At 35.4% G+C, this 22093-nt stretch overlaps 2 long non-coding RNA genes and 1 pseudogene across 2 annotated transcripts; 2 read left to right on the forward strand and 1 right to left on the reverse strand.

Moving 5' to 3' along the window:
- Positions 1-5516: 5516 nt before the first annotated feature.
- LOC147299547 (uncharacterized) lies at positions 5517-6584 on the reverse strand (annotated as a pseudogene).
- Positions 6585-12147: 5563 nt separating this feature from the next.
- LOC147299548 (uncharacterized) lies at positions 12148-13749 on the forward strand. Its single transcript, XR_015120052.1, has 4 exons — positions 12148-12347; positions 12435-12480; positions 12934-13005; positions 13646-13749. It is a non-coding gene; the product is annotated as an uncharacterized LOC147299548 (long non-coding RNA).
- Positions 13750-19249: 5500 nt separating this feature from the next.
- Positions 19250-21755, forward strand: LOC147299549 (uncharacterized). Its single transcript, XR_015120020.1, has 3 exons — positions 19250-19699; positions 20379-20439; positions 21565-21755. It is a non-coding gene; the product is annotated as an uncharacterized LOC147299549 (long non-coding RNA).
- The last annotated feature ends 338 nt before the right edge of the window (positions 21756-22093 follow it).

Here is a 22093-nt window from a genome sequence, read left to right on the forward strand (position 1 = left end):
TCATCGTCTGTTTGCTCATAGGCAGAGTCCAAAAAATCAGAATCTTCATCTTTATTATCATCATTATTCTCATTTGACTCAGCGTAATCCTCAACAACTACCTCATCATGTTCAAGAATAGAAGTGTCATACTCTACAAGCATTTTCCCTTTCTCATGCATTAATGGCTCAAACTCTTCCTCCACATCTACAAATATAGGAAAATAAATAAACAATGCTTAGATAAACCCAAACTTGACCAAAACAATATCCAATATCAAAACAATATTTAATATTCATGAGTAAGTAAACCATGAGTAAAAAAAAGCATGACAAAGTCACAGATCATTACTTGAAAGAGCATGGGACAAAAAAAATTAAAATAAAAGAATCATTCAAACTATCTGAATAGTGTTAAATAAGAAAGATTTAATATTTGATGGACCCATTTACTTTAGACACCCATTTTCCCTTTCTACAGAATTCTTTTTATTTTACTATTTAGTTTTTTCAATATTCAACTTCTAATGTTTTTCTAACTACTGAATTCAATGATCATAAGATACCCTAAATTAAATACCATCCAGTTAAATCAATATTCAAATCTCAATAAATAAACACCAAACAAAAATTTAAAACCCTCACCAACCAAGCAGAGCAGTACGTGCCAACATTGAAAAGAATTATTGCAGGAAAGCAAATATAAAAACTCTAATCAAATAGTTATAATGGAACCACATACAATAAAACAAAGAAAAAAGACAGAATAACACTAATCCCTGTACTAATAAACCCTAAACAATGAATAAAGTTTAGACTAAATATTCCAACACTCACCATACAATGGTTGCAATGTATGTTCTATCCTCTTTTGAGGAGCCATCCTTGCTTTGTTGAAATTTTGGCCTCCAACTGTCACGATTTGATTCCACCTTCAGATCTCACTTTCTCATTCACCAAACATGAATCTAAACTTTCTCTGAAATATTCTTTTTTGTTTTTTTTCGTTGAAACCTAAAACACCTTATTAAAGTACCCTATATTTTAAGTGGGAGTCAAACTTGGAGGGGGTAATCGGAAGGAAATGGTGGGAAACGAGAAACATGGAGGGAAATTGATCATGTGGGTTAAAGGAGGGTCTGAATGGACATTAATACCCCTATAAAAGTGGTCATGTGCAGTGCACATGATCACTTCCGTTAACAGAGTTGATGGAAATATAAATTTGTACCAATTTGATACACTTTGAAAAATTCGTGGACAAATTTGTCACATTTTGAAGTTCATGGACCACTTTGAGACACTAGTCAAAGTTCGAGGACCATTTTTGTATTTAACCCTAAAAATAAAGAACTTTAGAGAGAAAAGATGGGAGAACAGTGTGTCTTTTTCCATTCCATAGAGTCTCTATTTATAGGCTTCAAGTGATAAATATTTACATCAGATATACCTCTTATGATAAATACATTATCACTAACATAAATACAGGAAAATAAAATGAGTATTTATCTAGCTAATATTATATGATTATCTATGGAGATAAATATATGAAATGTGGTATGTAATTATCTGATGAGGACATTCACATTATCTGCAACACTCCCCCTTGGATGTCCACAAATCAATGATAAACTGCCTCGTTAAAACCTTGCTAGAAAAACCCAGTGGGATAAAACCTAAGCGAAGGAAAAAGAATACAACCTTGTCTTGATCATTGAAATAGCGTTGGACGTGCTTATGTTGCCTCATTAAAACCTTGCTAGGAAAAACCCTGTGGGATAAAAACCTAGTCGAAGGAAAAAGAGTACAACGCACATATGTCCGATGTACTTGGATGCTCCTCCTAATGATTGCATCCATTAATTTGATAGTTGGGAAAATTGACGAAGTCCAATACCATGTACAAATTTCTGAAATGAACATTTTGGTAAGGCTTTGGTGAAGAGATCTGCAAGGTTGTCACAAGAACGGATCTGTTTGACTTCGATTTCCCGATTCATCTCAAGTTCATGCGTGCAGAAGAATTTTGGTGAAATGTGCTTGGTTCTATCACCTTTGATGTATCCTCCTTTGATTTGAGCAATACAAGCAGCATTATCCTCATACATGATAGTTGGAATATCTGTTATTAGAGGTAGATCACAAGTACTATGGATATGTCGTATTACTGATCTTAACCAAACACATTCTCGACTTGCTTCGTGGAGGGCAAGTATTTCTGAGTGATTGGAAGATGTAGCGACCAATGTTTGTTTTGTAGATCTCCATGAGATCGCAGTATTTCCACAAGTAAATACATATCCAGTTTGGGAGCGACCTTTGTGCGGGTCGGATAGATATCCAGAGTCCGCATATCCAACAAACTTTGGGCCATTGGGGGATTCACTTGAATAAAATAGGCCCATATCAGTTGTTCCACGAAGATAGCGTAAGATATGCTTAATACCATTCCAATGTCGATGTGTTGGAGTGGAGCTATATCTTGCTAACAAGTTTACCGAAAAAGCTATGTCTGGTCTTGTACATTGTGCTAAGTATAGTAAAGCACCTATTGCACTAAGATATGGTACTTCTGAACCAAGGACCCTTTCATTATCTTCTTTAGGATGAAATGGGTCTTTCTCAGTGTCAAGAGACCGAACAACCATTGGGGTACTCAACGGATGAGCTTTATCCATATTAAAGCGTTTCAATACCTTTTCAGTATATGTTGATTGATAGACAAAGATTCCTTTGTCACAATGCTCGATCTGCAGGCCGAGACAGTATTTGGTTTTTCCAAGGTCTTTCATCTCAAATTCATCTTTTAAGTATTCGGCAGTTTTTATGAGCTCTTCAGGAGTTCCAATTAAGTTCATATCATCGACATAAACTGCCACTATGGAAAAACCAGAATTTGACTTCTTTATGAACACACATGGGCATATAGGATCATTGATATACCCTTCTCTTATCAAATATTCACTAAGACGATTGTACCACATTTGTCTAGATTGTTTTAACCCATATAGTGATCGTCTCAATTTGATAGAGTACATATTCCGTGGTTTTGTTTTAATTGCTTCAGGCAATTTGAGTCCTTCTGGGACTTTCATATAAATATCAGCATCCAAATCTCCGTATAAGTATGCAGTAACAACATCCATAAGTTGCATGTCGAGTTTTTTTGAAACTTCTAGACTTATCAAATATCTGAATGTGATTGCATCCATAACGGGAGAGTATGTTTCATCAAAGTCAATTCCAGGCCTTTGAGAAAAACCTTGTGCAACGAGTCGTGCTTTATATCTTGCAATCTCATTTTTCTCATTACGCTTTCTCGTAAACACCCACTTGTAACCTACAGAGTTCACATTGTGCGGTGTTTGGACTACAGGTCCAAATACGCCACGTTTTTCTAAAGAGTTCAACTTAGCCTGAATTGCATCTTTCCATTTAGGCCAATCATGCCTATGTCTGCAATCATCAACAGATCTAGGTTCAAGATTATCATCAGCTTTAATGATCTCAGTAGCTACTGCGAATGAAAATATATCATCAATGATCATTTCATCGCGATCCCACAATTCATCATTGCATGCAAAATTTATAGAAATCTCTTTATTGTTAGGTACCTGTGCCTCTTCTGGGGCTTGGGTCTCATTATGGACCATGTCTTGTTCTAAGACTGAACAATCATTAAGTGTGGGTTCACAATTTTCGCTGGAATTTACTTTTAATTTCCTCTTCTGGGGAACTGTATCTTTTGAACCTATTGGTCTGCCACGCTTCAGGCGTGCAACAGAAGAATCATTTGCTGGCACATTTGATTGTCCAACTGGGACATCAATCCTTGCGGGTGTATTCATAGCTGGTATATGTGATTTTGTCACTTTTTTATATCTGTAAATGCATCTGGCATTTGATGAGCAATCTTTTGAAGATCAATTATCCGTTGTACTTCATTTTCACATTGCATAGAACGAGGATCAAGATGAGACATAGTGGATACATTCCACGATAATTCACGCCGTTCTTCAGGAACGGTGGTCTTTTCTCCCCCTAAAGGTGGGAAGACTGTCTCATCAAAGTGACAATCCGCAAAACGTGCGGTAAAGATATCACCTGTTAAGGGTTCGAGATATCTAATGATAGAGAATGAATCAAAACCAATATATATTCCCAGCCTCCGTTGAGGACCCATTTTAGTAAGTTGTGGAAGTGCAATGGGTACATATGCGGCACACCTAAAAATCCGTAAATGTGAAATATTTGGCTGGCTCCCAAGTCGTTCATTGGTCTCAGTCGAACTAATGACGCAGCATGTAAAATAGCATGTCCCATGCATAAACTGGCAACTTTGATTGCATAAGCAAAGTTCGAGCAATCAATTGAAGGCGCTTGATAAAAGCTTCTGCTAAACCATTTTGGGTATGGACATGAGGAACATGATGTTCAACATCAATGCCAACCGACATACAATAGTCATTAAAGACTTGAGATGTATATTCACCAACATTGTCAAGTCGAATCGACTTGATAGGATTATCTGGAAACTGGGCTCGTAATTTAGCCAATAGCCTAGCAAATGCAACATTACGAGTTGACAAGAGGCAAACATGTGACCATCTACTGGATGCGTCAACTAGAACCATAAAATAACGAAATGGACCACATGATGGTTGAATGGGCCCACAAATGTCCCCTTAAATTCTTTGCAGAAATGATGAGGATTCTATATCAAGCTTTAAGGGAGATGGTCTGATAACCAACTTTCCTTGTGAACAAGCTGTGCAAAGTTTTTTGTTAGATTCAACCAGATGTTGAGTCATTAATGGATGCCCACAAGAATTTGAAATAATCCTACGCATCATAGTGGACCCAGGATGACCCAACCGGTCATGCCAAAGCATGAAAATATTTGGGTCAATGAACTTCGGGTTCATGACAGCATGGGCCTCAATAAATTTTATAGTTGTATAATACAACCCAAATGAGAAAGCAGAGAATTTCTCCAATATACGCTTCTGGTTGTAAATATTGGATGTAATGCAAAGATATTCAGCATTATGCTCAGTTGTGGTTTCAATGTGATATCCATTCAAACGAATATCTTTAAAACTAAGCAGATTTCTTCTGGATCTGCTTGAGTATAGACCATTGCTAATGGACAGTTGAGTTCCATTGGGTAACGTAATATGGGCTCTTCCGGAGCCTTCTATCAGGTTTGCAGAACCTGATATAGTGGTTACCCTAGCTTTTGTTAATGCTATATTGAAAAAATACTTCATATCTCGAAGTATAGTGTGCGTAGTCGCATTGTCTACAAGACAAATATCTTGCCATGATTTTGACCACCGCAGTCCATATTTAATGCCTTCCAATAAAATAAATGAAAATAATTACTTTCAATTTAAAGAAATAACCATGACATTTTATTCGATAATAAAAATTATTCTTACAGGTGCAAACCTGAAAAACAACTGAATAAAAGTAACAGATGCAAATCTGAAACAAATACTAAGGAAAGCAATAAAACTGATTAAATAAATGACAAATTAATTGGGATGGACAACCCCACCACCAATCATAGCATCAAAAGACTTTGCATCGGTGTCAGCGAAGAAATTAGAGACATCAAGATGACTTATGTCCACTGGGTCTGAAGTGTCCATTGGGTCATGAACTTGGTCAACATAATTGACTTCAACCTTCCCCTTTAAAGAGGCTTGGTAAATGTCTACCAAGTGCTTGGGCGTGCAACAGGCACGCGACCAATGTCCAGTCCCACCACACCTGTGATAGGCACCCTCAGAAGCTTTAGGGGCTTTGTTTATTTGACCTTTCCCTTTGTCTTGCTTGTTCCACTTCTGGTGAGTATGTGATGCTTGCGCATTTTTAAGACCCAAGTTATTATTGCGGCCACTTTAACCATTACGGCGCCAATTACCACTCCCTTGTCCTTGACCACGCCCATAGCCACGACCACGACCATGACCACGACTACGGCTACGAGATGAAGTAGCATTCACTTCAGGGAATGCTACATCCCCAGTTGGACGGGATTGGTGGTTCCTCATCAGGAGCTCATTGTTTTGCTCAGCAAGGAGAAGACAAGAGATCAGTTCAGAGTACTTCTTGAACCCACGCTCACGGTATTGTTGCTGCAATAGCACATTTGAAGCATGGAAAGTGGTGAAAATTTTCTCCAACAGTTCTGCATCAGTAATTTTCTCACCACATAATTTGAGTTGAGAACTGATTCGAAAAAGTGCAGAATTGTACTCAGAACCTGTCTTGAAATCTTGTAGACGCAGATGCATCCAATCATGGCGTGCCTTAGGGAGGATCACAGTTTTCTGGTGATCATATCTCTCTTTCAGATTATCCCAGAGAGTCAGCAGATCTTTGACAGTGAGATACTCACTCTTCAGCCCTTCATGAATATGATGGCGAAGAAAGATCAAGGCTTTGGCACGGTCCTGCGGGGACGCTTTATTGCTTTCTTGGATAGTGTTACCAAGATTCATGGATTCAAGATGGATCTCAACATCAAGGACCCAGGACAAATAGTTCTTTACAGAGATATTGAGTTCAACAAATTCTCGTTTGGTCAAGTTCGTCATTTTCTACATAAAGAAAATTAGATATTTAGAACTCATGAAAAATAATTATAGAACTTCAGGTTCTTAATATTTCCAATATATATACACATATACCAAAAACTTCAGGTTTAAAGTAAAAGACGCCATAAATACAATTAGAACTTCAGGTTCTAAAGTCTTTGCATATCTTATTCGAACTTCAGGTTCATTGATATAAGAACATATAAATTTAATTTAGAACTTCAGGTTCTATGGCATAGATTTGAACTTCACTTCAAAATATGAATTAACTAAGTAATAAATAATTGATAAAGTAATGGTACAAATAAAAGACTTAGGAACAATAGTAGATAAGTCACGTATGAAAGTATAGCCATATATAAACATGAGTATAATTGCATAAAGAAATTTAATTAAAAAACTCATGTAAAGAAATTCATGCAATCGGCCTTGACTAAAAATTTGAATCAAACAGTATTTGATACAAAACAAACAATTAAATTAATTATTTGTTTACGTAATAATACTCCAGGTTGAAAATTATTCTCAAATAAAGAAAACTAGAATTAAGCATTCGGTGAGCAAGGTGGAATAATATTCATAATTGCGAATCATCTAATTGATTAAAGACAACTAATTGTTTGTCAGATAGTAGATATCCAAAGATATAACAAGAAAATATTAAATGAGATAAGACTAATTGATTAATTAGATAATCATGCAAGCAGTGTCATGATCTAGCTATTAGTGGATCCTATTCAATTCGTTTAAAATATCTTTTACTATAAAAAGATTAGATCAAAAAGTCAAACAAAACTTTGAAAGAAACAAAGTTATAAAACCTGTGATATGTAAGCACATATTCTCTGTAGATCATAAACATCAAGAAACACAAGCAATAAGATTAATTAAATAACTTAATCAAAGTCAAGAACACATACATGATGTCATAATGAACAAGTCTTCTCCTCTCTACAATCCTTAGTGCAACTCAATATGGGGCTGAGAATATTTGCAGATCATATTGTGAGAGCAGGGACTTGTTCTTATATAGTAGTGTTGAGATTAGAGTCCCCCCATAAAGGTGTTACTTGTACATCAAGTACCTCTAACCAAACACCTACTAGAATAAGAACTCCTAATACATATCTAATTAGGACTTAGTAAATCCTACTAATCAGGCCCTTAATCCTTGTCAAAGTAGAATCACAACTTGACAAGAACATCCGGATTGACTTAGTATAGCCCTTTCTCGGACTGTAAATCATAATGCTTAGTTGATTCCTAATACACCAGTAATTAGTCCATTAGGAATTCTTACATTCTCCCACTTGGACTAATTACCAATGATCAACAAGAACATTACAAAAACAATCCAAAACTCCTTTGTGATCACATAAGCTATACAAGACAAAACCTGTAACGTGATTTGATCAACTACTGATTTACATGGAACCATAGAAAAATCTTGCAGTACAGAAAAGGCAAGCATCCCATGACCACCAATGTAAATCAAATAATCTCACAAACCACCTGATAGACATGTAACAATGTGCTTGTTCTGAAAAGATTCGTAACCTGATGCACATCTGTCCATTCTTGATGATTCAGAATAGAATCTACCTTAATTGCTTCAAAGAAGCATGTGAGTTCCAAAATGAAACTACATTCCATACCTGTCTTTCAATTAAACTAATCAATACAAATAAATAGCTATTTTTATAAAGTCGCAATTCTGTAAATTGAGTAAGATTTCTCAAAATTAAAAACATAACCAAATCAGTAAACTAACAAATGATGCATTCATCTGAATGTGCACTTAAACATCATATCTGGGAAGTCAGTAACCAAAATAAGTTCATAAACCAAAACTCAAAATTATCAAAACAATGTTTGAAAATAAATAACAAACTCCCACTAATCTACAACATCAAAAGACTCCAAAACATCCATTCTGGCAACATGTTCTTTGAAAAATCCTAAAGGCATAGTCTTGGTGAAAAAGTCAGTTAGCATGTTGTGTGTCAATGTTGACTACATGGATTTCACCATCCCTAACTTTGTCTTTGCGCCAAAATTAGATAAGTAAGGTATCAATCACATAATGAATAAAAGGATTCATTATTATTACTCCATACTGTTCGTGCTCATGCTTTATTTCAATTTGCTATTCTTCTTCATGCACTATTTTACAGATGAGAGTATAGCTCTGTACAGTTTAACAAATAATTTAGTTCTTACCAATCCAAGTGTCCTATACCAATCAAGTAAGTCATTATTTCTCAAATCAAAGCATGGATAAACCCAAGTCACAAGAGACAGCAAATTAGAGCACAACCTCAATCTGGAAGGTGACATTATCTAATACAGTAACAACAAGAATTTAAATAAATTTCTTTCCTTACCCGAGCTCTAAGCAAATACACTGTAGTGAGTAGGGTCATGCTTCTCTTTCTATTTTGGTTCACTCTCCCTTTAACCAAAAAGGTTCAGTATTTAACAATCAATAACATGCTCAATATAATACATATGGTAGCCATGTACTTAATGTACACCTATAATTATGAAAACAGTAAATTAAATTTTACAATATGTCTCCACAAAATGACTTCATGTCTAAATAGCAGCAAAACTAAACTTACAGAACATGAACTATATGTATTTCCAAAAAACAATTATTTCTTTTAAGGAAATCAGTAACTTGTGCATAAATTATTGTAAACTTTTTGTGGGTAAAGATTACAATACACTAATAATTTGTCAAGGAATTAATTTTACAAAGAGACTAATACATTCAAAAGAATTTCATGATAAATCTATTCCTGTTTGGTATAAAAGAATTTAATTTATTATCTCATTCCAATTACTCTAATATCTAATAACCTCCATGTGGGGAAAAGTTACCAATCAAATGACTAATTGCAAATTTTAATCTCCTTATAATCCTAGATGATGCGGCCACTCTAGAATAAAACATAGATATATCATAAATACCAAGTATAATGCCTTATTCGCACATAAATATTGGTATGTTAAATCCAAACTTTAGGCTATATGCTCAAAAAACTTTAAATATCCATAAATAAAAAACAAACTGATATTGCACAAGATAATGAGGTATAAGCAACTTTATTCATAGTAGAATCTAGTAACCTAGATTTACTAGGTCTCCTTGAAATTAATCAATTTACTTATTCTGCAGGGCTTCATATATTATTATGTTCAGTCTTTAGTAATTGGTGATAAGTCCATATATGTTCTTACATTTCTCCCACTTGGACTATCATCAATTATACGATCGATAATAATATCAGCCCAAAACCATAAAAAAAACAATCTTAAGCGCGCATTGATTAAATCCATAAAAAATGACTTAATGCAAAACATGAGTTATTTAACTTACTTAGTTTATTTAAGATGAAAACCTTACATGATAAACGAAAAAAATAACTCCCACTATTCTGCTAGACCTAAAGAACTTTAATTTTATTAGCAGAAAAAAAAAATTGGATAAATTCTTTACGAAAAGCAAATTAACATTGTCAAAAGATTCATAATTAAACAGCCAAAATTAACCTAAAGAACAGATATTAGGCTAATCATTTAAGTTTCAATTAAGCCATGAAACATACTAGGTTTCCCAAAATTCAAAACACACATTAACACCAAGTAGTGGTCATATATTATATATGCAAAAATAAGATTCACTTCATGCATCATTTTCAGGACCCTTGAAGAATGGTGTTTGATGATTAAACAAACAATATGCAATAATATAAGCCTTAACATTCTTGATCTAATAAAAGTATCTTTATAACACCAATGTATCTAGGTAATTTCTTTAATGTATACTGTACATGTATTCCAAAAATTCCTTATAGGTACAAGAATAAACAAAAGTACCAAACAACCAAATAAGGATCCTAACTCAATGGAAGCATAATTCATAGCAAAAGAGTTCATGACTCAAAATAAAATATAAGCACACCAATCAATATGCGAGAATAGCTTCAATTGTGCTTATCAGTCCCAACAATTCCTTATGCATAACCACTGGACACAAAGAATGATATATGACAGCCAAAAAATATATAACAAATTGCATACATATTATACACCACAATGATCTATCAAATTATATATATAGACAAACTAGTCTGCTAGATGGCATTAGATAAATATAAATAAATCTGCCGAAACCAAAATAGCCATAATATCTTGGTTTCCAATTCACTAATATAGATTTTATTTGCACTGAAGAATCTGATCCATTAAATTAATCTGATGCATTATGTGGTCAGAATACTTAGAACCAAAATATAATTTATATAAATCAAACAGTATAATATAAGACGATAGTGCAAAACTAATAAAGAAAAAGACACGAACAAATTTGACTGAAAATTTTTCTTGAAACCAAAACTTCATTCATGCGTTGTTACATCACACCTTTGGACAAGAAATATAACTAGCTCAAACAAAATTTGCACAAAAGTGCACATGATATCACAAGACAATTGTCACCCTTTGCCATAATATGCTAATTCTAAGCCAATCAAGCAAAGTTAAAGCCCCAAATCTTTTGCTAGATATCCTCTCTTAAGGCTAAAACCATCCCAGCTAGGCCTAGACAGATTTCTAGGTCTTTTTTCCACCTTTTAAAAATTGGTTCCATTAATTGGCTCTATGTTGGCAAAGTTAAGGGAAGATGCTGTAGAAAAGAATGTAGTTTTTTCTTAGTGTTTTAAATCTTTAGTTTAAAAACAAGAATAGTTTTGAAAAATCAAAACAAAATTCAAGTAAAATTCACCCCATATTCTCTTTAAGTCTGTCATTGAGTCTCACCTTTGGGCAGAGAACACAAAGTGATAAAACCATATAACCTGTGAGACCCAAAATTTTCCAAATTTATTTTGGAATTTTTCTTTAATTTCTAGAATTTTTCTAGAAATTTGTTTGGCGGAAAATCGTATTTTTCACCTTAAGCTTTAATTGTTTGGCCAACTTTGACTAGAGTTTTGACCCAAGTTAGACCTTTAAAAGGTGGTACTTTTACTCACGAACCCAACGGAGCAAGTCTCGTATTATTCCGAGTCCGGGAGATTATTTTATGAATTTCCCAAAATTTCATTTTTAAAAGCATTTTATCTTAGTTTGTGGAGCTTGAAATTTTCAAAATTTTTCTAAAGGGCAAATTGGTAATTTGACCTCATAGTTAATTAGTACTAGTCGATACGAGTCCGTAGTATTTTTCGGGGTATTTTTCTGAGTCCCGAGCTATTTTTTTAATTAATTTTTGAAGTTGGGGAATATAGGAAAAAGAAAAATAAAATAGGAAATACCAGATCGCGCCACGTGGCACGATCTGGGCTGTTGGATCTCGCATGGCCCATCTGATCCGACGGCTGCATGTGCAACCAGCTGCATGGCCCGCGACACGTGGCAGCCTCTCCACTTGACACGTGGCGACGGTTGGTGGTGAGTCCACCCACTGAGTCAACGAGTTGACCGAGTTGACTCAGTCAAGCCTTCCTATAAATAGCAGCGCACCCTTGCTGGTTCTTCATCCATTTCAGCCGCACGCTTCCCAAGAGAGAGATTCTCTCTCCTCTCTCCTCCTTTCTCTCTCTTCTTCAATCTTGTTTTGAGTTTATCTTGAGTTCTGGAGCTCCGATCGACGATCCGATTTCGCCTACGCGATCGTGGCGACGAGCTCTTCAATTCTAGTAGTGTGAAGGCTATGTTTTGGTGAAGTTTTAAAAAAATCGTTTCTGAGCTCCATAGGTAATTTCTTGATCCCTGTCGAATTTCTGCTAAAATTTTGTTAAATAAATCTCTTGTTAATTAGGCTATTTTAATCTTATTATTTAGCAAGTCTAGTAGTACCGAGACTCTGCTCGTGGGAAGTCTTCAACAGGTGTACCCTTAACCCAGTTTATTTAATTTGCTGTTGTTTAAGTGGTGGTTATAGACGAAACACCGTTTAACTGTTGTTATTAAATGAACTTAATAAATATTGAGGCCATATCAGTGGTAACCAAATAACGTGATGACTAAGGTCAGTCCATGAGCATACAAGCGTTGGGTACTGAGCCAGAGCTCCCTCAGTTTCCCCATGCACTGACCTGGTCACGTTGTAAGGTTCATATCTGATCAACCTCCTCGACAATAAATTAAAATAAACTTAGAAACCACACGGTCTGACATGACTGTCTGCCTCGGGGAGCAGGGTCATGCCGGATCAAGAATTTAGAGAAGCCTAGCAAGTTACGCTAGTGCCAAACCTCTAAATTTTACCTGGTCTTAACAGACAAGGTCGAGAGTACGTTTAGTACGTTCCTAATAGCTGTCGTCGGATTCGGATCTCCAGTTTCCCAACAGGTACAAGTGGGACCCAGACACAGGAAAGGGATCAGGCAAGGGACACACTTTGGTAAAACAGGTAGGGGGAAGGTACCATATCCCGGTTATTGGATTCCCTGCCTATTTTCGTACTATATGTATATGAAAATGTCTTTCACAGAGAATGTGCATGATTTTTGTATGGCATATTTGTGTGATTTTCTGTGTGATACCTTGGACGACCTGAGAGTAACGGGCATGTGTTGTGACCTTGGGTTTCGATCCCCTAAACCTCCGGAGGGGTAAGTACGGACTGGTTAGTCGAATGTCCTTCTGGGGAGGCTAACCAATGTGGTATTACCAGGTAAATGGATACTCTCACCACAGTATCGAGGTGGTGGTTGAATTTCCGATACTGGCGGTTGGCCTGTATGTGATCGGTCGCAGGTATGTTTCTGAACTATGTCACGTGACAGGAAGAATTTTCACTGAAAAAGATGTATGAGCATGCAAAGGCTTTACTCACTGATTATTGGCATAATTATCTTTATCATTACTGGCTTTGGTTACAGTATCATTGATATTGATACCCTGTTTTTGGGTGTGCATTGCTTTTAAACTGTTTTCCTTGAAATCCTATATCTTCGAGTATTGCTTTCAAACCTAACCAGGATTTTCCCTCGAGGGGAAGCGATGAACGTATGTGACGCTTACCCCCTACTGTACTCTTGTGAGTGCAGATAATCCAGTTGTTGGAGACCAAGATTGAGGTCGTGGGTGTGGCACTTGCAGCTTGTCAGTTTCAGTCTTGCTATCTGGTTTAGATCCTTTCTTTGGATCTGTGGTGGTGTTTCTCTTTCATCCTCGTAGGTGGCATATCCCAATGGCTATCTATGAGTCCAATTTGTTGCACCACTTTGTTGAAGACTGAATCACTCTGGCGTGGGTTGGACTATCCTGACATATCTGTTTATCTACTGTTTATTTATGTAGCATTAGGGTTAGTGTATTTGAAACATATAACCCTCACGGGTTGGTACTCTTTACTATTATTTATAATATGATGCATTTTCAGTAATTTCTTCCGTTGTATTTTTACTACTCTGATCCAACCCAGGTTTTTCAATAAAAAGGGCTTAACTCGTTTTAGAGAGCTTGGGAATATAATACTCGGGGTAAGGGGTATTATAGTCTCAGGATCTTTAAGACGGGTGCCGCTGTGGTGTTCCCAGTTTCGGGGCGTCACATAACCAGTTTCAACAAAACATATCTAGCATCATAAAACTTTCAACACCTTTAGGCAGTAGCAAAGATTTATAAAGAAAATACATGTTTTGTCTAGACTGTAATATGCTAACTCTATTCAAAATCAAGTAAAAGTTTAAACCTCCTTTGGGAGAACCATTTACTTAATCAAGTATGAATCACAATTTGATCTTGTTCTTTAGTCTAGAAGGTTTTAATAAAGTCATTGCTTTGGCAACACAAATTATTAAGCTTCCTAGACTCTTGTTCTGTGATCAAGATAACTCCTTAAGTTTATATTATCTGTGAAGTACAATTTAAGATGTTTTCTAATGGAAAACTAATTTCACAGTCTGATAAAAAACTCAAGAACGGAATTAAAAGGCAGTATATATGATCCGGCAACCATATAAGCAAACAAGAATCATTCATTGCAGCAAGAATCATATACAACCAGAATTCATGATCGAGTATTGCAAACATAGAAACATTAAATCAGCTCAAAAGAATTCCCAGAATCGAAAAAAAAAAAAAAAAATTTTTGTTCACAGTTTGCAACCAGTATATATATATATATATACACACACATATACAATCAATTAATCCATATCAGCAAAATGCACAAAGGGCAGCATGCTTTTGCGGAATTAAAACTTATTGGCACCCCTTGTATGCCTCTAGAAATCGGAAAACAAAACTGGAATTATAGTTTTCGATTCTTACTTACCTGATGTACTGCACCTGCAAGCATAAACCAATTTCGCACAGCAGAAAATATATTCTCACATATATGGGCATATCGTCAACCAAGAGAAGAAACCAATTATAGTCGAAGGAGAAGACCCAAGTTGATTTCAAAAGGTTTTTTAAATTGAAAAACCAAAAGCCCCAATTATAGAAACGAGTATCCCCCAGATCGAGTGTTAGAGATCAGAAAAATATAAATAAAAAAAAACAAATACTGTTTTTTGCTGGAAAGTCTATCTCTTTTTCTTTTGCTGTGGTTCTTGGTCTGCGTGTTGTTTATCTTCTGTTATGGATATGATATACGAGCATGGTGGTTTGGGCCTTTTGTGTGTCAAGCATACAGTAGGCTTTATTCCTTTTATTATTATTATTATATATTTTTTATTTAAAACAACAAAATTCCTTAAAAATCAGTTAATCAAAATTAAATTGATTTCAAGATGTGTATGAATGGCTCTGATACCACATGTAAGCACATATTCTCTGTAGATCATAAACATCAAGAAACACAAGCAATAAGATTAATTAAATAACTTAATCAAAGTCAAGAACACATACATGATGTCATAATGAACAAGTCTTCTCCTCTCTACAATCCTTAGTGCAACTCAATATGGGGCTGAGAATATTTGCAGATCATATTGTGAGAGCAGGGACTTGTTCTTATATAGTAGTGTTGAGATTAGAGTCCCCCCATAAAGGTGTTACTTGTACATCAAGTACCTCTAACCAAACACCTACTAGAATAAGAACTCCTAATACATATCTAATTAGGACTTAGTAAATCCTACTAATCAGGCCCTTAATCCTTGTCAAAGTAGAATCACAACTTGACAAGAACATCCGGATTGACTTAGTATAGCCCTTTCTCGGACTGTAAATCATAATGCTTAGTTGATTCCTAATACACCAGTAATTAGTCCATTAGGAATTCTTACATGATAGACAGAAGCTTATAACAAAGTTACAAAGTTATAAACGAAAAGCAAGGAACAAAACATGTAATAATCTATATTGCCTTATATTAAATAATCAATATGAGTAATCAATGCACTCACAGTAGCATAGATTAAAGAGACGAACAAGAAAAATAAGAGCAATCGAGTTGAGCACATATGCTCTTGCTTCTTATTAATAAAAGCCTCAAAATTGTCATCGGCGTAATATTGCAACTATAATAATAGAAGAAAAGAACAATATTATACTAGAGCTCTCGTGCTAATAACGTGTTGTAAAAATAAAGAACTTTAGAAAGAAAAGATGGGAGAACAGTGTGTCTTTTTCCATTCCATAGAGCCTCTATTTATAGGCTTCAAGTGATAAACATTTACATCAGATATACCTCTTATGATAAATACATTATCACTAAGATAAATACAGGAAAATAAAATGAGTATTTATCTAGCTAATATTAAATGATTATCTATGAAGATAAATACATGAAATGTGGTATGTAATTATCTGATGAGGACATTCACATTATCTGCAACAGCCCTTTTATTTCTTGCAATTTATTTTTATGTTATGAACACCATGGGTGGTCACTAAGCTCTCTTACCAAGGTAAAGGGAAGTACCACTATGTCATATTTTCTAGTTAATTTTTAGTTTATTTCTCATGTTTTAGTTCATCAAAGTTATAGATCTTGTTTATAATTTGTGAAAAGAGTAAACTTTCACCCATGATGCCATGTATCATGGGTTGTTAGAAGATTCTTTTCCACATCTATGCTTGGTTGTTAAAAGTTTAAAGCAATTTTCTTTGATCTCTAGTTCTTACTAAAATTTGGTTTCACTTAGGATGTTTAGAGGTTGTATCTTTAAGCAAGAACAAAATCTACTATAAAAAAAAATCATTTATTTTGTGTTTAAAATATAAATATCTTTAGTGAGGACATCAAGTTGAGTCTTTGGTGTTCTCCTTTCTTTGGGAAATAGCTAGATCTTTACTAGAAATAATTACATGGTGGTGTAGATGCTAGACCTTGGTTCCATACCAATTTCTAGACCCTTCCACCCATATTTACCATTTTATTTTGATGTTAATTAGTTTCTTTTATCAAAAACTCACAAAAATCTTCTAAGTTAGGTTAGAGATAAATTAACTTAATTCTAAATTAGTGTCTCTTTTGCAACACTCTTTTGGGTTCGACCTCGTCTTTTGTACGAACTTTACTATAAAGACTCGTATACTTGCGAGAAAAATAAATATAATAAAGTTTTACAGCAAAGGTTTGATAGATTAAAAGTCGAGCTAAAATTGAGATAAAAACTAAAAAAATTATGAAAACAGAAATTGTTTTGAAGAAAGATGATGTATAGCGACTGGCCAGTGATCGCCACATGCACCACCGGCGCGTGGAGACGGGTGTAGCGGTTTTCGGCGACCCCAACCACTCATTTTGCTCCTTTTAATTCTAATTTTTTAATTATATTCAATGGTATAACTTTTGGAACCATCCAAAAACCACAAGAAAGAGTGTGACTAACACTCTCTTCACATAGTGTAGAAAATATAATTTTCACCCAAATTAAATTGTTTATAAATTAGTTTTTTATTTGTTGAATAGTTCCAAACACATACGAGAATTAACTTAGAGCATTTATAAGTCCGAATTTCTTCAACGACGTTGAGGTAGGATGTACCCAAGGATTGACCTATATAAATATATAATTATATGTGTGGTAATATTTTATGGATTTTTGTATTATTCTTACACCGTTTGTTTATGATATGATATGAGTTTAATTTCAGGTTGTTTGTTATCAGTTATAAATGTATATATACAAATCTTTGTGAGCATTACTCCATTTGAGTACTTGTTTTGAGCAATTTGGACATGATTTATATAATGAAATACATGTACATCATTTAAGTTGTATGTGCATGGATGGTGGAATTCAATTGTGTTATGAAAGACGTACACTAAGAGAAAGTGGATGTCTTAGTTGTCTTGTTGATATTGGTACTAAGAGAAAGTAGATAGTTTAGTGACCAATAAAAAAGGAAGGAAGAAGAATTAAATGAAATTAATTGAGATTATGTGAATAATGGGTGTTGAAATGTTTATAAGGTATTCATGGCCAAAGTGGTAAAATGCACGGTATGGGTCGACGTGCGGGCCTGTTCGCCTTATATATAGGTCAACAAGGTTAGTAAGGGAGTGTGTTCATACATGCATCAACATACATTTTGGTTATGTCATGTACGATATTAATAATCAGCCATGAGGAACTAAAAGCCCCTATTGAGCCTTAAAAGCTCACGTTGTTAACAGTTAATGCAGGTGATAATCCTCATACCCAAGAGAGGAATTATATAAGTGATGTCTAGGAAATGCTGAAATTATGATATTTGCTGCCTGGAATAAATTATGTAATATACGATAGTGTAGCTTAAACTACACATACTCGGATCTTATTTATAACATAGATACTCCATTTTCTGGAGGAGAATTTAATATTATTTTATTATGTCATAATTGAAGGAATTTTTACTTTACTTTGAAATATGGCATAATTCACACTTCAAATCTATTTCCAAATTCGCTTCTAAAATTGGGGTGTGACAAGTTGGTATTAGAGCTTATAAGTTTGAGAAATGAGACTAAGTTGAATTGGTAGGATTCTATTCTATCTACAATCTAAATTATGCTAGTAAAATCAATTGGTATGTATGTATATGATTAATTTTTGGTTGCTGTTTGCATTCAATTATTTCGTTATGCTATACTAACCCTATGAAAACAATTAATTATGTTGACAGTATGAAACTAATTGAAGGAATGGATAGACCCCGGTTATTGCATCGGTCCTGAGGGGATAGCTTCTTAACCAAGCAGTATACAATGAAACGGTCAATCAAGATGCCCATAACTTTTTGGTTATTGAGATTAGAGATGTCTTGATTATGTTTCCTCACCTTGCACCTGAATTCCAAAGGGAAATGGTTCGTGTAACGACCCGACCCAAATTTCCACTAGAAATTTAAATTTTTATTTAACTATGTTTTTAAGATATTTTTTTTAAAAGGATGTTGAATTGTATTTTAAAGATTTTGAGATTTGTTTGGAAAATAAAAAGCGTTTTGATTTAAATTTTTATTTATTTTTGTTTTAAAATTGGGCTTGACCCAAAGTTGACTTTGGGTCCGTTGGATAGGTTTCGAGCCCACGATTTCATAGACACATAGCACGCGTCGATCCGAGTTACGGTTTGAGAGATACGGGCGTTTGACGCGAGGGGCAATTTTCGTAAAATTGACAAATTGAGTTTAAAAATCCAAAATTAGATTTTTTTTTAAAAGAGGATCTCTCTCTCTCTCTCTAGAATTTTCTATAAACTTCTCTCTCCTTCCTTTATTTCTCTCTGTCCCCACACTCTTCCTCTCGGTCTTCTCTCTCCCGCAACCACCCATGCGCCCACAACCCAGCAACTGCCACCCACCCCTGCCGGCCTCTGCCTCCAGCGAGCACACCCTCCAGGCCCCGACGACCCTCCTGAGCTCACTCACTCTCTCTCTCTCTCTCTCTCTCTCTCTCTCTCTCTTTATTCTTCTCTCTTTCTCTCCCCATGTTCTCTTATTCTCCCGCACACCTCACTGCGCAGCACCACCACGACCAGAAAAGATCACGTCGCCGACCACCTCCCTCTGACCTAGACTCGTCGGCGACCTCCTCCTTTGGCCGACCAGCTCAGCCCGTCCAGCCAGCCTAGCCTCACACGCACAGTAACGATGCCAGAGACACCCCTCTGTCTCGCCGGAATTCGGCCAAATCCCAGCCCCTTTCATCCCTATTTTTGGTGAGATTTCTTCCCTTTACATTGGGCTTTCGTTTCCCTAAACTTATGTTGATTAATTTCGAGTATTTGAGAATTTGAAATTTCTGGGAATTGTTGCCATTTCGGGTTATCTTGGGTTTTCGGAATAGGGGGCTATTATGGTGTTTTTTAGGACAAATTTCGTCCCTAGGAGACTCAATAGTTGTCTAGGACTGAAAAAATTAGTGGGTTTGGTTGAAATTAAATTTAATCGGTTGAATTTGGAGTTGGGGCAGTCACCTTGAGCGGCACCCACAGTGATTATGAACCCCCACTGCCATTCGTGAATTTAGGGCTATTTTTGGGCATTTGTTGAGTGAGTTGTTGATCTTGGCCTTGTTGAATGTGATTGGAGAAACCGAAGTTGTTTTGGGACGAAATGTGAGACTTGGTCGATACCAATTTTCTCTAAACGAGCTTTTCGATCGAAATAAGTCTTGTGCTTATTTTCTTTTAAGTTTAGGAATTATTTGGATGGTTGGTGATGTTGGTTAGAGCCGAGAAGCTTTGAGGTATTGGAGAAGTTGTTGTGAGTTTAATTTTGAACGTCGTAAACCGTCGAGCTAGAACGTGAGTCGGTTGTGACTTTAAGTTGAGCATGCATCTACATTTAAGTGTCTTGAGTCGAAACTAATTTTAATTCTTTGATTGTTCATTCTAGGCGACACGGCTGTGACTCGTGACGATCCGGCGGAGGATCGAAGCTAGCTAAGGCTATTTCTGTGAGTGGACTCTAGTTTCTTTAAATGATTTATAAAATTTGCGTTTTATTTTGGTTAATTGAGTTTGATTTAGAAATAACAAATGTGAGTGAACTTTGATTTTCAAACGAATTTATAAAAATTCATTAATTCTATTATGCATAATATCTTGAATTGATTTGGGATTTGATCAATGGCGATGAATTTCGGATTTCAAATGTGTTCATAAATAAGTTTTTAAATCAAATATTTACATGCTGGTTTAGTGAGTTGTTGGGCTTTGAGAAAGGAATTTTGTTTCTCATTTTATATACAAGGTTCATTTAATAACTCAGTTTTGTCGAAAAGTATTATTTTGATTTATGTATATTGAATTTGATTCGAATTATGTATGTTGGCATATGAATTTTAAGTTTCTTTTTGGGAAAGTACAATAATATTTATTTTCGGTGGAAAAATAATATATTTGGGTTATGGAAGAATGGTTTTCAAACCACTCTTGCAGTACTCACCAAGTTATCAGATTGGATAGGTCTTTGGGACCCATCACGGCACACATATAGGCTTTGGGCCATGTGTCGGGATGCTTCGCCCTTTAGGAGTTGCTCTGCGTGCACGTATGACCAGGATTGCCTGCACATGCTGATTACATGCTGATTTTATTCGCACGTGTGTATGGCCAGGATATTGCCTACACGTGCTGGATTTTATTCCGCACGTGTGTATGGCCAGGATATTGCATGCCTGTGCGATGCAGGAATTTCGCACAGGTGTATGGCCAGGTTATTGTATAAGCATGGTGGTAATTAAATGATTATTTTCAGAAGTTATTAAATATGATTTTAAGTGAGGAATTCTTTTAAATTTTATCAAGGTTGTTGTTACGATGTTTTTATGGTTCTTTTATTTTAAAAAGTTGTTATCTTGGGAAGTTATATTTTGTTTTATTGAATTTCTTAAGTTTAAATACATTTTGTAGTTTTAAAACTGGGGGATTCAAAGAGTGACGTGAGATCTTAGTGCTAAACGTGGTTTTGAAGGATTTTCTGAAACAGGAAGTTTACTTTTGTTTTCGTATCTATAAAACTGTCCACTCACTGAGTTTATTTCATAGTTTTTCTTGTTTTGTCTTAAATTGTCCCCCAGGCAAATTAGCAGTGGTGGAGGTCGCGCCAATCACGTCGAGGCATATACGTCCATATGCTTACTCGAACCCTGTAGGCGTCATTCTAGCTTTGTAAAAATTCCTTGTAATAGATTAGTGGCTCTGATAACGACTTTTAAATTTTAAGATGATTTTTATTTGAAATTGTTGGGTCTGAAACCCTATTTGGTTGTGATAGAGGTGGTTGATGATTTAGAAGTGATTTTACAGGTTTTGAAATTTTTGGGTTAGTCCATTTTCAAGGGAGGTTCTGCCGAATTTTCGGTAGGATTTTCCTAGATTTTGGATCCCACAGGACCCCTTCGGGTTTCAGGGTGAAATCCTGGGGCAGTTCTGTCAGTTCGAAATAATGTAAGAGGACATGCTCGAGCTTTAGTTGGGGCATTAGAATTGGCTATGGATGATGGTATTTATGAGATTGCCCGTGACATATCAATAACACAAAATTTGCATGAAGAACAACAGGTAATAGAGGTAGTACCTATAGCAACAGTGACACCTGTGTTAAAG

This window comes from Dryas octopetala, chromosome 1 (assembly GCF_963921425.1).
Source record: "Dryas octopetala chromosome 1, drDryOcto1.1, whole genome shotgun sequence".
NCBI classification, from domain to species: Eukaryota; Viridiplantae; Streptophyta; class Magnoliopsida; order Rosales; family Rosaceae; genus Dryas; species Dryas octopetala.